General features: G+C 39.0%; 1 protein-coding gene across 8 annotated transcripts in view; it reads left to right on the plus strand.

Annotated features, from left to right (window-relative positions):
- Pde10a (phosphodiesterase 10A) overlaps nt 1-13,839 on the plus strand; it is a 487,897-nt gene that overhangs the window by 339,152 nt on the left and 134,906 nt on the right. The gene's annotated exons all lie outside the window — the stretch shown is intronic.

Genomic DNA, 13,839 nt, shown 5'->3' on the forward strand with positions numbered 1-13,839 from the left:
AGACCCTGGTCAGAAGGAGTTAAAGGTATTGGGAATCAAATTCTAGATTTACACGCAACGGGACTTAGAGGGTAAAAGAGGGTAGTCATGAATGGCTTGAGAGGCAGCGGCCCAAGAAGCAAGAGGGTGGAGTCTTCATTTACAGAGATGATGGTGCCTATAAAGGAGAAGGTTTTGGAAAGCTTCAGTTTTGAAATGCATGACTTGTGCAGTTCTAGGTGGAATGCTGTGCCATAGTGTACAGGTGTCCCCTGATTCAGCCTGTTTTTTCAACTTGATGACGGTGCGAAAGTGACAGCCACGCAGTAGGAACTGCGTTGACAGTTTGGATTTCAGTGTTTTCCTGGCCTAGCAGTCTGTACTGTACAGTCGGGGATGCTGAGCCAGTGGTGTGAGCGTAACTCCTCCCCGGCTCACACGCCCAGGGTGTGCAGAACACTACGTTAGGTGTATTGCCTGCCATTTTGACTCAGTGTTTTCAGCTTAGAATGGTAGAATGGCTTGCACAACAGGATACAGTGGCCTCACAGTAAGTGTTGAACTCAGGTTTGTCTTGTCTTCCTCTTTGCATTTCAGTTTCAACTTGTTTTGGCGGTTTGAACTCTTTTGAATCCACACACATTTTTAGATTTGATAATCAGTTTCTTCAGAAAGGCAGCACACTGGATCTGTAGATCACTTTGGTAGAGTAAGCAGTCTGTGTGCTTGGTATATCTCTCTACTTAAGTGACTTCGATTTGCATTTGCATTGCTTTTAGTTTTCAGTGTGTTGGTTTAATACTTTGTTGAAGTTATTTCCACATACTCTGTACTGTTTTTGATGCTATTGTCTCTTGAAGTTTTTTACTAGTTTACAGAAAAATAATTGATTTTGCGTATTTGTTTCTTGTGACTTGGCTAACTGTGCTTATTTGTTCTGTTTGGATTTTTTTTTTTTGTTGATTCTTTAGAATTTTCTGGACACGAGATTGTGGTAATTTGCGAATAAAGACAGAATCTCTCTTTTCTTCCTAATTGAGATGCTTTTTCTTACTTGGACTTTTTTGTGCTGTTGCCCTGGCTGCAGTGGGAGGCCAGAGAGGAACACTTTGCTTAGTTTCCAGTCTTGGGAAGCATTTGGGGTTCACTGTGAAGTGCGATGTTTGCTGTGGATTTTTCATAGATGCCTGTTAGCTGGCTTAGGAAGCCCCTTCCTTTCTTCTTTGGTAAGAGTTTGCTTCATGAGTGGATATTGCATTTCGTGTTACAATCTGTTCGGTATCTGTTTAGATGATCATAAGGTTTTTGTCTTTCATTATTATCATGTATTATGTTACTTGATTTTCTGATGTTAAACAAACCTTGTGTTCCTAGGGCAAACCCTCTTTGTTGTCTTGCACACTCCTTTTTATATGTCGCTGCATTTGATTAGTTAGGATTTAGTTAGGACTTTTGTTCTGTTTTGGAGAAATACTGTTCTTTGGTAGTGGGTAAAACTGGCCTCATGGCATTAATTGGGGGAATGTTTCCTTTATTTTTGAAAAGACTGGAATTGGTATTTTTTCTTCTTAAGTACTTGCAATAAATGGCCAGTGAAACCACAGTGTCTTTAGAAGCACCTCCCAGGTTCTGACCCTTCCCTAGTTCCAAGCTCTGTGAGCACCATCCCTACCCCTGCTGTGGCTGCTAATTGAGACTCTGGTATACCTCCTTTGATCGCCTCTTGTCACTCAGGTATTTTAACATCTTATCTTTTTGAACTTAAATTCAGGTTGTCTCCTTCTTTTTGGGATCCATTCCTGTTTCAACACTTAAACAAATTTAAAATGCTTTTTAAATAGAGTATCGTAGCACCAGTGGGAGCAATTTCAGATGCTGAGACTGAGAACCTCTGAGAGTCTCTGCTTCGCGCTCCTAGGTTGGGAATGCCTTTTCCTCATTTGCTGTCCTGGACCAAATACTTACTGTTGTCTGTGTCTCTTTTGAGCAGCCTGGCCTGGATGGCTGTTGGGTCTGTGATGGTCTGGTTGTCTGCTCCTGATCACGCATTCGGTGCTGGTGTGTCGCTGTGTGTTTGGGTGCTAAGGTGTGATTTGGGAGAATAGAGATGGTCTTTCCTAGTTTGTGCTTCCATGAAACCAAATGTTGTTTTACAATTTTGACATCTGTTAGCAGTTAAAGACAATGTGCTAAACTGGTTAAGAGTTGCATAGTTATATTGTATTCCTCTTTACTTAACTGGGCTAATTGTAGAAGTAGTCCAAGGTGCAAAGGTCCATTAAACTTTCTGTAGCCTCAGCAGAAGTTCTTTAGATCTCAAACAAAAGCCATTTGCTTTTCCCAGAACTCTTTGCTGCCTCTGCTGTTTTATGCTCCTTTCTGACATCACTCCCTGGTTGCTACCCTAGAAACCATGCAATGATCTTTGACACGTCCTCATGCCCTGTGATCCTTAATTTGTTGGCAGATCTTCTTGGCTAGGCTAGCCTGTATTAAAGAGAATTCTGTAACTCTGCAGGGTTAGAGATACTGTTTGTTATGTACTGAAAATCAAGAAAACAGATACGCCTGGTTCATAGTCGGCAGTCAGAAACATTTATGGAGTGAATAGAAGTCTCAGCATTTGGAATCAGTTGGATCAGCCACACTTTATGTTCCTTGTCAACCTTGTGCAATGGCTGTCTCCTTGTTCGTGTTAGGGCTGGAAGTGTGGCTCTAGTGTTGAGTACCTTTCTAGCAAGTGGGAAGCTTTAAGTTCGATACCAGTACTGCCCACCAAAAAGACTGGTTGTCTTTTTTTCTTTTTGAGTTCCCTGATTTGTTCTAAATTGGTCTAATGCCTGATACATAGCTAGACTTCAATATTATTTTTAAATGAATTACATTAAATTGAAGATGTGTATAAATAGTAATGTCCTTTCTGGATGAATTTAGGATCTTTTTTTTTTTTTTGTGGTGCTGGGGATTGAATCCAGGGTCTCTATAGTTTGTTAGGCAAGTGCTCCACCACTTGGGCCATACTTCTAACCCATGATCAAACATTCTTGAGGAGTCATGTTTTCTTTTTTCTTTCTTTTTATTTTTTGAGCCAAAGTCATGCTGTGTAACCCAGGCTGGCCTGGAACTCACAGTCTTCCTGCCTCAGTTTTCTGAGTGCTGGGATTATAGGCATGTGACACCATGCCCTGCAGAAGGTGTATTTACTAGCAAAGGAGGAAAAAAAAAAAAGGATGACTTCAGCTCATTTTGAGTTCTTACATATTTAAAATTTTTCTTTGTTTTAAATGTTTTTTTATTTTCTTTATTAAAAATCATGATAAAAAAAAACCTTTGGTAAGTAAAATGGAATGGTTCAAAGAAATGCTTGACATATGAAACTTGTTCACTTTTACATGTATGGCATTTTCAAGAACTTTAAATAAATGAAAATGTAGTTGTGAATACTAAAATAATGATTTCATGAGGCTATTAAATAGATGTGAGAAATGACAGTTGTTACTCTGCTTGTCTTACCTAATCCAGTCTTAAAACAATGACCATGGAATGATTCACTGTGAGTCTGTCTGTGTGCTTATTATATCATCCCCTTTTTTCATTTTTCTATTCTTTTTCCTCTCACCGTGAAATGACACTACATGAAACCTAGTTTGTTTTTTTCGCTCTCTAAAGTATTGTAACACATTCTTAAAACAGTGCCTGTTAGTGAACAGGAATATTTATTTCTACAGGAATATTTATGGGAACTTTTTTTAAACAAAAAAAATGCTTAGTGCGTGGTGATAAATTTTAAATTCTTGTTATGTTAAATGTGGGAAGTGATTCTAGACTCCCAGGCAGGGTGGTTCTTGTTGTTTGTCCACACGTTCATTGCATGTGTTGTGGCTATGGTGTAGAATGTATCTCTTAGTATCAGGCTTATTTGCGTTTCATGGCTGTTGTCCAGCATTTGAAAAATCATTTTCACTTTCAGGTGACAGAATTTGATCTTAGTCATTTGGTTAATGTTATGACATGTAACATTAAGAACATATCTATCCTAGCTGTTTCCAATTTAGTGACTATTTGTGCCTTTAATCAAATTAACTATCCCAGCTCAAGGACCATTTGAATCATGTTGTCATCATCCAGAAAAGAGCCATGGCCACCCAACCATCTTTGAGGCAGAAGGCTTGTGCTTTCCTGGAGTAACTTCACCTTTACCCCCTGCTTTCCCCTCTTACTCCATGGGCTGATCCGTCCAAGGAGAGCCCCAGGTTGGCATAGAGATCTGTCTTTAGATTCATCCCCAGTGCTCTAGAGTGTTGTATGCTGGGCCTTTGAATCCACAGTCCCATTGGCTCTCCTCCATCCTCACTCAGCTCAGTCCAGCCTTGGGCTCACATCCCTGTGTGGCCCTGCTTCAAAGCTCTTTCTCACACGGACTTGCCTTGGTCTGTTTGATGTGAGTGCACATTTTGGGTCATATGATGTCTACCTAGACAACTTCTGTATTTGATTAGTCATAACTTAAGTGCTCATATCCATCTTGAAGCATTAACTCTTCTCAAACATGACTATATTGAAAGTTCTTAGCTTTCAGTACATACAGGTTTTTGAGAAGACATACTATATTTAAACAGTAGTGGGATCTTTTCTAACAGGAAGACATGTCTCCCACAATGTTAAGCCTCACATTTCTTGATTTAAATGCATAAACTATGTTGATGAAGATGGGTATTATAGAAATAACAGCTTATTAGTTGCTTAGTATGTGCTCAGATCTTTGCAAGTATTTATAGCCCAGTGGTATAGCTACTGTCATAGGCTCATCTTTTGTTTATGAGGAAATGAAGCTTACAGAGTTATAGACTGTCTTAAGCAAGAATGCCTATATTTGAGCATGCAACTGGTGACTCAGAGCCCTGGTCTCCACCGGGCTACTGCAGATTTGGAACTACATTTGAACGAGATGGTGCTATGACTGACTCCTTCATGTGACATTAGCTGTACCTGTCTTCATTTCAGACTCACTGTGGAGGGCTCATAGAAAGGATAAATTCTGGTGCGCCTGCATGTACTCTTAATAGTTCCACTTGAAGATCATTATTTTCATCTTCATCTTATAACTTTTGTAGCTCTAGTTTGTATTTGTATTTCAGTTAGAAGAAAAACTTCCATTGATGTGCTCAGCTATGGGACTTATCTTCTGATAAATGCAGATTGTGAACACTGGAAACAGTATCTTCCTTGCAGCTGAGGTGCCCTTCAGGCTGTTACTTTACCTAGTAGGTATCAAAAATGTAGGTCAAAACACTGGTAGTGTATTAAACCACAGCTCATTAAATGACAGCTTACTAGATTTAGGCGAATCTCCATTGAGGGAGGATGTACCTGGGTGGAAGGAAATTAGGTAGGTGATGTATCTCTGTAAGGGCAGGAATAATACTTATTATAGGGCATCTGTATTACTTTGTGCCATATTTTTTCTCACTGGTTACAAACAGTGGTATCAGTGTTTATGGAGTTTAACAAAATCCAAAATAGTATCTTTTTTTTTTTTTTCCTTTTTCTTTTATTGTTCATATGTGCATACAAGGCTTGGTTCATTTCTCCCCCCTGCCCCCACCCCCTCCCTTACCACCCACTCCGCCCCCTCCCTCTCCCCCCCCCAATACCCAGCAGAAACTATTTTGCCCTTATTTCTAATTTTGTTGTAGAGAGAATATAAGCAATAATAGGAAGGAACAAGGGTTTTTGCTGGTGGAGATAAGGATAGCTATACAGGGCATTGACTCACATTGATTTCCTGTGCGTGGGTGTTACCTTCTAGGTTAATTCTTTTTGATCTAACCTTTTCTCTAGTTCCTATTGGCCTCAGTTGCTTTAAAGGTATCTGCTTTAGTTTCTCTGTGTTAAGGGCAACAAATGCTAGCTAGTTTTTTAGGTGTCTTACCTATCCTCACCCCTTCCTTGTGTGCTCTCGCTTTTATCATGTGCTCATAGTCCAATCCCCTTGTTGTGTTTGCCCTTGATCTAATGTCCACATATGAGGGAGAACATCCGATTTTTGGTCTTTTGGGCCAGGCTAACCTCACTCAGAATGATGTTCTCCAATTCCATCCATTTACCAGCAAATGATAACATTTCGTTCTTCTTCATGGCTGCATAAAATTCCATTGTGTATAGATACCACATTTTCTTAATCCATTCATCAGTGGTGGGGCATCTTGGCTGTTTCCATAACTTGGCTATTGTGAGTGTGCAGGTGCCTCTGGAGTCACCTGTGTCACAGTCTTTTGGGTATATCCCCAAGACTGGTATTGCTGGATCAAATGGTAGATCAATGTCTAGCTGTTTAAGTAGTCTCCAAATTTTTTTCCAGAGTGGTTGTACTAGTTTACATTCCCACCAACAGTGTAAGAGGGTTCCTTTTTCCCCGCATCCTCGCCAACACCTGTTGTTGGTGGTGTTGCTGATGATGGCTGCTCTAACAGGGGTGAGGTGGAATCTTAGCGTGGTTTTAATTTGCATTTCCTTTATTGCTAGAGATGGTGAGCATTTTTTCATGTGTTTTTTGGCCATTTGAATTTCTTCTTTTGAGAAAGTTCTGTTTAGTTCACTTGCCCATTTCTTTATTGGTTCATTAGTTTTGGGAGAATTTAGTTTTTTAAGTTCCCAAAATAGTATCTTTTTAAAATTATCATATTATTGTTGTACTGGGAGTACATTGTAACATTTACAAAAGTACTTACAACATAGGAGTTCAATTCACACCCTCCATCATTTTCCTTTTTCTCCTCTTCCCCCATTTTTAGAATAGTTTCAGCAGGTCTCATTTTTCCCTTTTCATTCATCAGGATACAATATTTCCACCATATTCACTGCCCTGCACCCTTTCCTTCCATCCTTCCCTGTCCCACTGGTACCAACCCCAAGACAGACCTGTTTTACCTTCTAGTCCTCCATTTTGGCAAAAAGGCATTTTTGTTTATTTGAGATAGCTACACAGAGTTTCATTGTGACATTTCCACGTGTATTTGTATTTTATCTTGAATTGGTTCACCCTCTTCATTTTTCTCCTTTCTACCTTAGTCCTCTTCTTACGGTGATTTCAGTGGGTTTTAAAATTCTGTATTCATTCTTGTATAGAAAGTAAATCAACCATATTCACCTTCTTTACTTCCTTCTTCTGTAGCCCTCCCCCTTTAGTGCTCTCCCCTTAACATGCCTGTTTTTCATTCTTGTCCTTCATTGTTTAAGTGTCTGTTCATTGGTCAGTGGGATTTTTGCTTGATAATTATACTTGTACATGCATTGTGCTAAGACACTGTTACCTCCAGCCCCCTTCCACTATATTTCCTTGTCTGTTTCCCTATCCTGTGTTGTTTCACAGTTTTCTACATGTTTCCTTGTGTTCCAAAGAAGCATCTTATCTCTTCATTGTGTTATAACTTTGGAGCCATTTTAGTACTACCAAAAACTCTTTCTATCATGTGATAATCTTTGTGTATTGCATATAAAAGACTTTGCCTTTTTAAATAGAGACAAAAAAATGAAATTTAGAGCACATACATGCATTCCCTTACTTGATTAGTGTTTAGAAGGCACTGCTATATATCCTTATAGTCGTAAACTTTTAAATAAAGGATGATGTGGAACATAGAGACATAGTTGCAGGATTGGTACAGTACGACAGGTGGATTGAAGGATGTCAGAATTAAGAAAGTATACTTAAATTGTAAAGTACTAATTTTTCAATAAAATATAGACATTTAAGGTCTTTGGGCAAATAAAGAGAAGTGCATGTAGAAGTGAGAGAAAGAAAAGAGCCTCATCAAGCCTTAGGCAGAGATGAGAATTCAGGTAGGAGAGGAGGGGCCTTTTCCCCAGCACTTGCTTCGGGACCTGTGATTGCTGGTGAGTGCATCTGTGATCTTGTAGAATTAGCATGGTTTCTTGCAAGCACATTCATACTATCCTATTCCAAGACAAAGAGTTGTACGTTGATTAATTCATTTAAGGATGACAGACCATGATTTGGGGCCCCTAGAATTACTCCTAGTTTGGGGTTCCCTGGGAAGACTTACAGGGCTGAGCATATAGTTGTACTCATGCTAGGAGTCATTACTTCCACAGGATACAAAACATGGTCAGCCAGGGGAAGGTGTGCTGGATCAAGTCCAGAAGAGACCAAGAGTCCTGTCCACTGGAGTCACTTGGAATGAGCTCAGTTCCTCCAGATGGGAAGTGTGACAGCATGGATAAAGTGTTGTCTGCCAGGGAAGCATGTTAGAGACTCGGTACCCAGGCTTTTATTGGGGGCTGATCTCGTAGGCATCCTTTACCTGGCATGTTCTCAAATTTCTGACTTTTAGAAGGAAAGCAGGAGTTCATAGGCCATATTGTTTGCACAGTGGCCTGCCCTTTATTAACTGTGAATGGGAACACTCGCAGAGCCTAGATCCCACATGCCAGCCAAGGCCAGCTTTGGTAGCAGCTTCTCTGGTGTGGAGTGTGTGGTCAGTGAAGGTGTCTCTGAGAAAGTGGCTTTTAAACTGGCCAAATGGCTCACTGAGCCAGGTGAAGAGAGTAGAGGAGGAGGGCAAATAGCAGCATGACCAGGAATGGGGGAAGAGATGGCCCACTGGGAGAAAAAGATGAAGGAATGTTGAGAGCCAGTGGGGTCATTCCTACTGACCCCGCCTGTACATTCTCAGATTAGATTCATTTTTAGGACTAGTGTTTTGACTCCACGGGGTTCTGCTGGAATGATTTCTTTCTTCCTCCTCAAAGCCTGAGATGTAGCAGTCAGATTTTTCAGTTTCTAATAGGATAAAATATGTAGAGTGTCATTCCACATCAGAGGCCACAGTGACCCATGAACAATACTGTAAGGTGAAAAACCTCACATGGAAGGAAATATGAACAGACAGGAGGCAGTGTGACTGAGTTGAGCTCTTGGGTTTCAAACTTTGTTGTAATCCTAATTATTGCTCCTGTGGGTGGTAGAAAAGTAACCCAAGTAACTAACATCCCTGGGCTTTGTTTTCCTATTTTTATACTGAGGATTATAATCCACACTTCGTCAACTATCTCCTGAGAATTTACTGCCCCCCAGATACATGTGATATGAACTGCACATATCCATATGGAGAAAGCATTTCTGTATGCTCACCTGTTCTTAAAAATGTTGTTTGTTAAGAAAAAGTGTTATTTAGCCATTTGGTGGGAGAAGGAGTTTAAATAATCGGAGTACATATGCCAGGAAAGTGTGTGCCCAATAAGGAGACAGTGTATAAAGTTGAAGTTTAGAATTCTGAAAGCAGAGTTCATGGATTTTAAACTTATTCCCCTGCTAATCTTCACTTGTTTTTGGACAAATAAAGAAGGTTTAGAAAATTGCATATATATATATTTTATATAGAGATGTCTAAGTGGAAAATTATATGTAATTTAATAGAACACACACACACACACACACAGACACATACACACACATACACACATATACTCATGTCACAAGTTAGCAAGAACCCTGCTATTGTGATAGTCCTGTGCTGCTTAGTAGGACACAAGACATACACTAAGAAAAATTACTTTCTCTAGTATATATTTGGAACTGTCTTTTGAAACTAGTAACAATTTTCAAGTAGAGTGACATATGCACCATCTCAGGGGTTCTTGGACCCTCTGAGGAGACTTCAGGCAGTGAGATCTCTCATGCCTGGTCACACACTTTTCCTCTCATTGAACACCAGCTGCAGGAGGGAAAACTGCTGAGAGAGCCTATTCCAGCTGCAGAAGATGTGCTTCAAAATGCATCTAAAGTTGAAATGCTATCTGCTTTGCTGTATGGAGAATTCCAGGTTTGCTTACTGGGTTCATTCATGGAAAGACAAAAACAAAAATACGTCAAAATCTCATAACCTATTTTACTTAATAGCATTCAGATTAAGCAGTAGTAATGTCCACCAAGAGTCTTGTGCTCTTCAGACTAACCATTTTCACTCCAGCACCCACTCCTCATGTGATGTGCATTCCAGCCCTCCCAAGAGTCCAGGCACTGTAGTAGCTGGGCTACTACAGTGCAGTATTAATCACCTGAAGTGGTGTGTTAAAAAAATTTGTCTCACAATTGGACTGAGACTTTAGGAAGCACAAAAAGTTTAGGTGTGAGACTTTACTCACACCTGAACTAAACAGAAGAAGTTACAAAATTGAGACAATTATTGCAATAAAGCTGGGATGCCATTGTTGGTTGTGTATATGCTAGAATGTATAAAAAATGATACTTCTAATCCAGCTAAGTTTAGCTGTAGTGAAATAATGAGAATTTAACTTTTTCCCTTTTCTGTGATAGAGTGGAGACAGAGGACCTGGTGAAAAGACAGCTAAGTTTGGTATTGAAGAATTCTTTTAAGGTCAAGAAGACCTGGGTGAGGGTGGTGTAAGGGCCTTCTTGATGTGGAAGTTTGGGTCCAGAGAGAAGATTACATGGGGACAAGGGTGTAACGGGAGAGGAGGGGCATGCTGGGTTCTTACTATGTATATGTGACTGGTTCATTAAAGTGATACAGTAAGTGGAGAATTGAGATGTTTCTTCCCAGCTAAGATACTAAAATTAAAACTTGAAAAAAAATGCTTTTCCTATTTCCCACATTAGATTCTTTAGTGTCTATGATTAGTAATTTAAAATTATCCTCAATGAGAAAAACAATAATTATTTAGCTCTTGATTTGAAAATTATTTTTTCAATAATTTTATGAATAGTAAAATGATAATACTTCAAAAATAATAAATACCCCAACATGTATGGATGTCTTTAGTGGAATAATAAATTGTTATAAAAACACATTTAAAGTAATATCTGAAGAGAACCAAATTTGCATAGAGTTGGTGATGTAAGTAGAGAGGTGAGTGTTCTGGTGGTGTACACTTGTAGTGGGATGTATCCATAAGGGTGGAAGAGCCCCATCCTCTGTGCTAACAACACTCATGATTGCTGGGAGAGTATTTTATGATGCTATCATGAGAGCCTCAAACTCATGACTCCTGCCTCTGTCTTTTATCATGCTTGTTTGATACACATCTCTCTATCCAGTGTTGAATCTCACTGTTCTATGTACCAATCTGCTTTTCTACCTTGGTTTTGCTTAGACTGTAATCCTCCATGACATTGTTGGCAGGCACTGATGAATTGCATTTCTTCTAGCACAATCTGATCATCCAGCCTGTACATATCTCTGTGCTTTTCTTCTTCTCTCACCATGACTTTGAACCAGCCCCTGCTCGTTAGCACTCCTGCTGATGGCTGAAAAATGACAAGTAAAAGTTAGGCTAATTAGTCTTACCTGTTTTCACTGTACAAAAATGTTGCACAGAGGAGAGAAAGTAGTTTATTACCAGAGATGAAATACTTTTAAATGTGTTGGTTCAAATGTGCTTGTCACCTTGCAGCAGTAACTGGCTTATTTTCTTCTTAGCAATATGCATTTAAGACTCACCCATGTCTTTTCATTTCCTTGTTTGTTTGCTCATTTCCTTTGTTGGTAATAGCATTTAGTTACATAGATACATGACAGTATGGTAGTTGCTTATTGGAGGACAGTGTGGATGTTTCCAGATTGGGGCGATTATGAGTAAAACCATCTAGAACCTTCAAATGCAGACTTTCATGTGAACCTGGGTCTTCATATAAGTTGGGTGAATACCTAGCATGGTCAGGTCTTATTGTACAAGTCTTGGGTCACACAGAAAGATTATATTTAGCTTTGTAAGAAACTGCCAAATAGTCTTTCAAAGTGTTGGTACCATTTTAGATTCCACATGATTGGAAACAGTTAGCACTGTCAGGTTTTTAGACTTTAGCCATTGTGATAAGTATGTAGCAGAATCTCATTTTTATTTTAACATCAATTCACTAATGACAAATGCATGTCCTTTTATGTGTCTATTTGCTGTATCTATATCCTGTTTGGTGAGGAATGTATTCAGATATTGGCCTATTTTTGGCTTATGTTGTTTGTTTACTTGTTGAGTTTTTAAGAGTTCTTTGTATATTTTGGATACAAGTCCCTCCTCTGGTATGTCACTTGGTAAATAGGATGTGTATGACAGTGCCTTGCAATGAAATGAGATGACAAGCAGGATGAGTCCGTTATGACCATATTTCCAGCCTGTGTTTCTGGGAAATTAGAGAGTAATGGTAATAGGAAACAGAGTTAAAATATCTTTGGAAGAACTGGGAAAATAGGTCATTTAGTTTTTACTAAGACGTTCCATCTTGAGGTGATGGAAGAGTATTCAAGGACTGAAATTTGAAAATGTGTTAGGATTCCTGATTCACATTTTGTTGTCATCATGGCTTGTTAAGTCAAGGGCAGTTATAAAGTTAGCACTGTAAGGTAGTATTTCATGGAAGTGGTAAGGCGAAGTTTAAAGGAATCACATGTGGAATATATCCTACTGTGGAGGAATCAAGGAATATGAAATCCACATTGCCTTTCTTCGAGAAGGTCGAATGTGCTGTCAGTTTCTTCAGCATCCAGTGCTGTTTGCTGTGCCAGGCAGGCTCACTCTTACTTTAACAAGTCTCTTGTTTGTAGCATCTTGCAGAATTTCTCAGACTTAGTTTTATACCACCAGGGTTCTTTTGCCCTGAGTTAATAGAGAAGGTGTTTAATTTTCTAATACTGTGTGTGTGTGTGTGTGTGCACGCGCGTTTGGGTGTGTATGGATGGATGTTGAAATCTACTATTTATGTACTGATTTCATTGAAAGCAATTGTTTGCCTTCTCAGTTATACCATTCTGTTGTAAAATTCTAACTGTTGTGATTTGAGTTCCTGGCAGAATTGGTTAACACATATCAATTCTGTGTTTTGTCTGGGAAGACATGCAGCCTGCTCTCTGGAGTCCTAAAGTTGTGCTTTCTTTCCTTTCCTATCTGAAAGTACAGCTTCCTTAGCCTTTTCACCTAACCATCCCTAAAGATAGCAACGGACTGAAATAATTCACAAAGAAAATTCAGTAGTAAAAATAGTTATCATCCTTGAGAATAATTATTCATATCCTAACTGTGTTTGTGATTGTTTAATTTGAAAACATGTAATTTTATATGTTTGTTATGAGCATGTAAAATTACTTTGTTTGAAAATCTTATGTATATTCAACAGTTATCATTAAACTGAAAGTTATTTCAGAGAAACTGACTACTTATGTAGAATACCAATCAACAAATGTCAGGATTATTCTGAACTGAACTTTATTATAGCATTGGGTTTAGTGCTAGTACCCCTGAGAAAAAGGAGGAATTTGTGTTATGAAAGATAAGAATTTGCTAACTTACTCACTAAACATTTTTTAGCACCTATAATGGTCTACTACTGTGTCCTTCTGTTTGCTTCTATTGTTTCACTTGCTTGGAGTATTTAATCTACAAAAAGTACCACAAACTAGGACTTTGTAAGATTTACTGCATATTTGTCCATATATAGCACTGTCACTGTCGGAAAACAGTTGTGTACATGGTATGGATATTGCATTTAAAGTCCTAACTTTAGATGACTACTTTTTGCTTTTTTGTCTTGGTACTATATATGTAAAATGCTGTTTTAACCGTTTTGACTGTTTAAACCAGTTTCACTGTGCAGCATTGATTATATTCACAGTGTTGTACAGACATCACCCATGCACTTCTGAAATTTTGTCTAAATGGCAAACAGAATGTCCCTTCCCACAAAGCACAAGCCCCCATTCCCGTCTCTGCACCTTTCTCCTGCAGGGTAGAAGCTCCTGGATCTTGGCAAAATGTGTCACTGTACTGTGTGGCTAATGTGTGTGAAGGTGCTCTTTAGGTGAATTTTTTTCTTTTCAATTCTTT

Source organism: Castor canadensis, chromosome 1 (assembly GCF_047511655.1).
Source record: "Castor canadensis chromosome 1, mCasCan1.hap1v2, whole genome shotgun sequence".
Taxonomy (NCBI): Eukaryota; Metazoa; Chordata; class Mammalia; order Rodentia; family Castoridae; genus Castor; species Castor canadensis.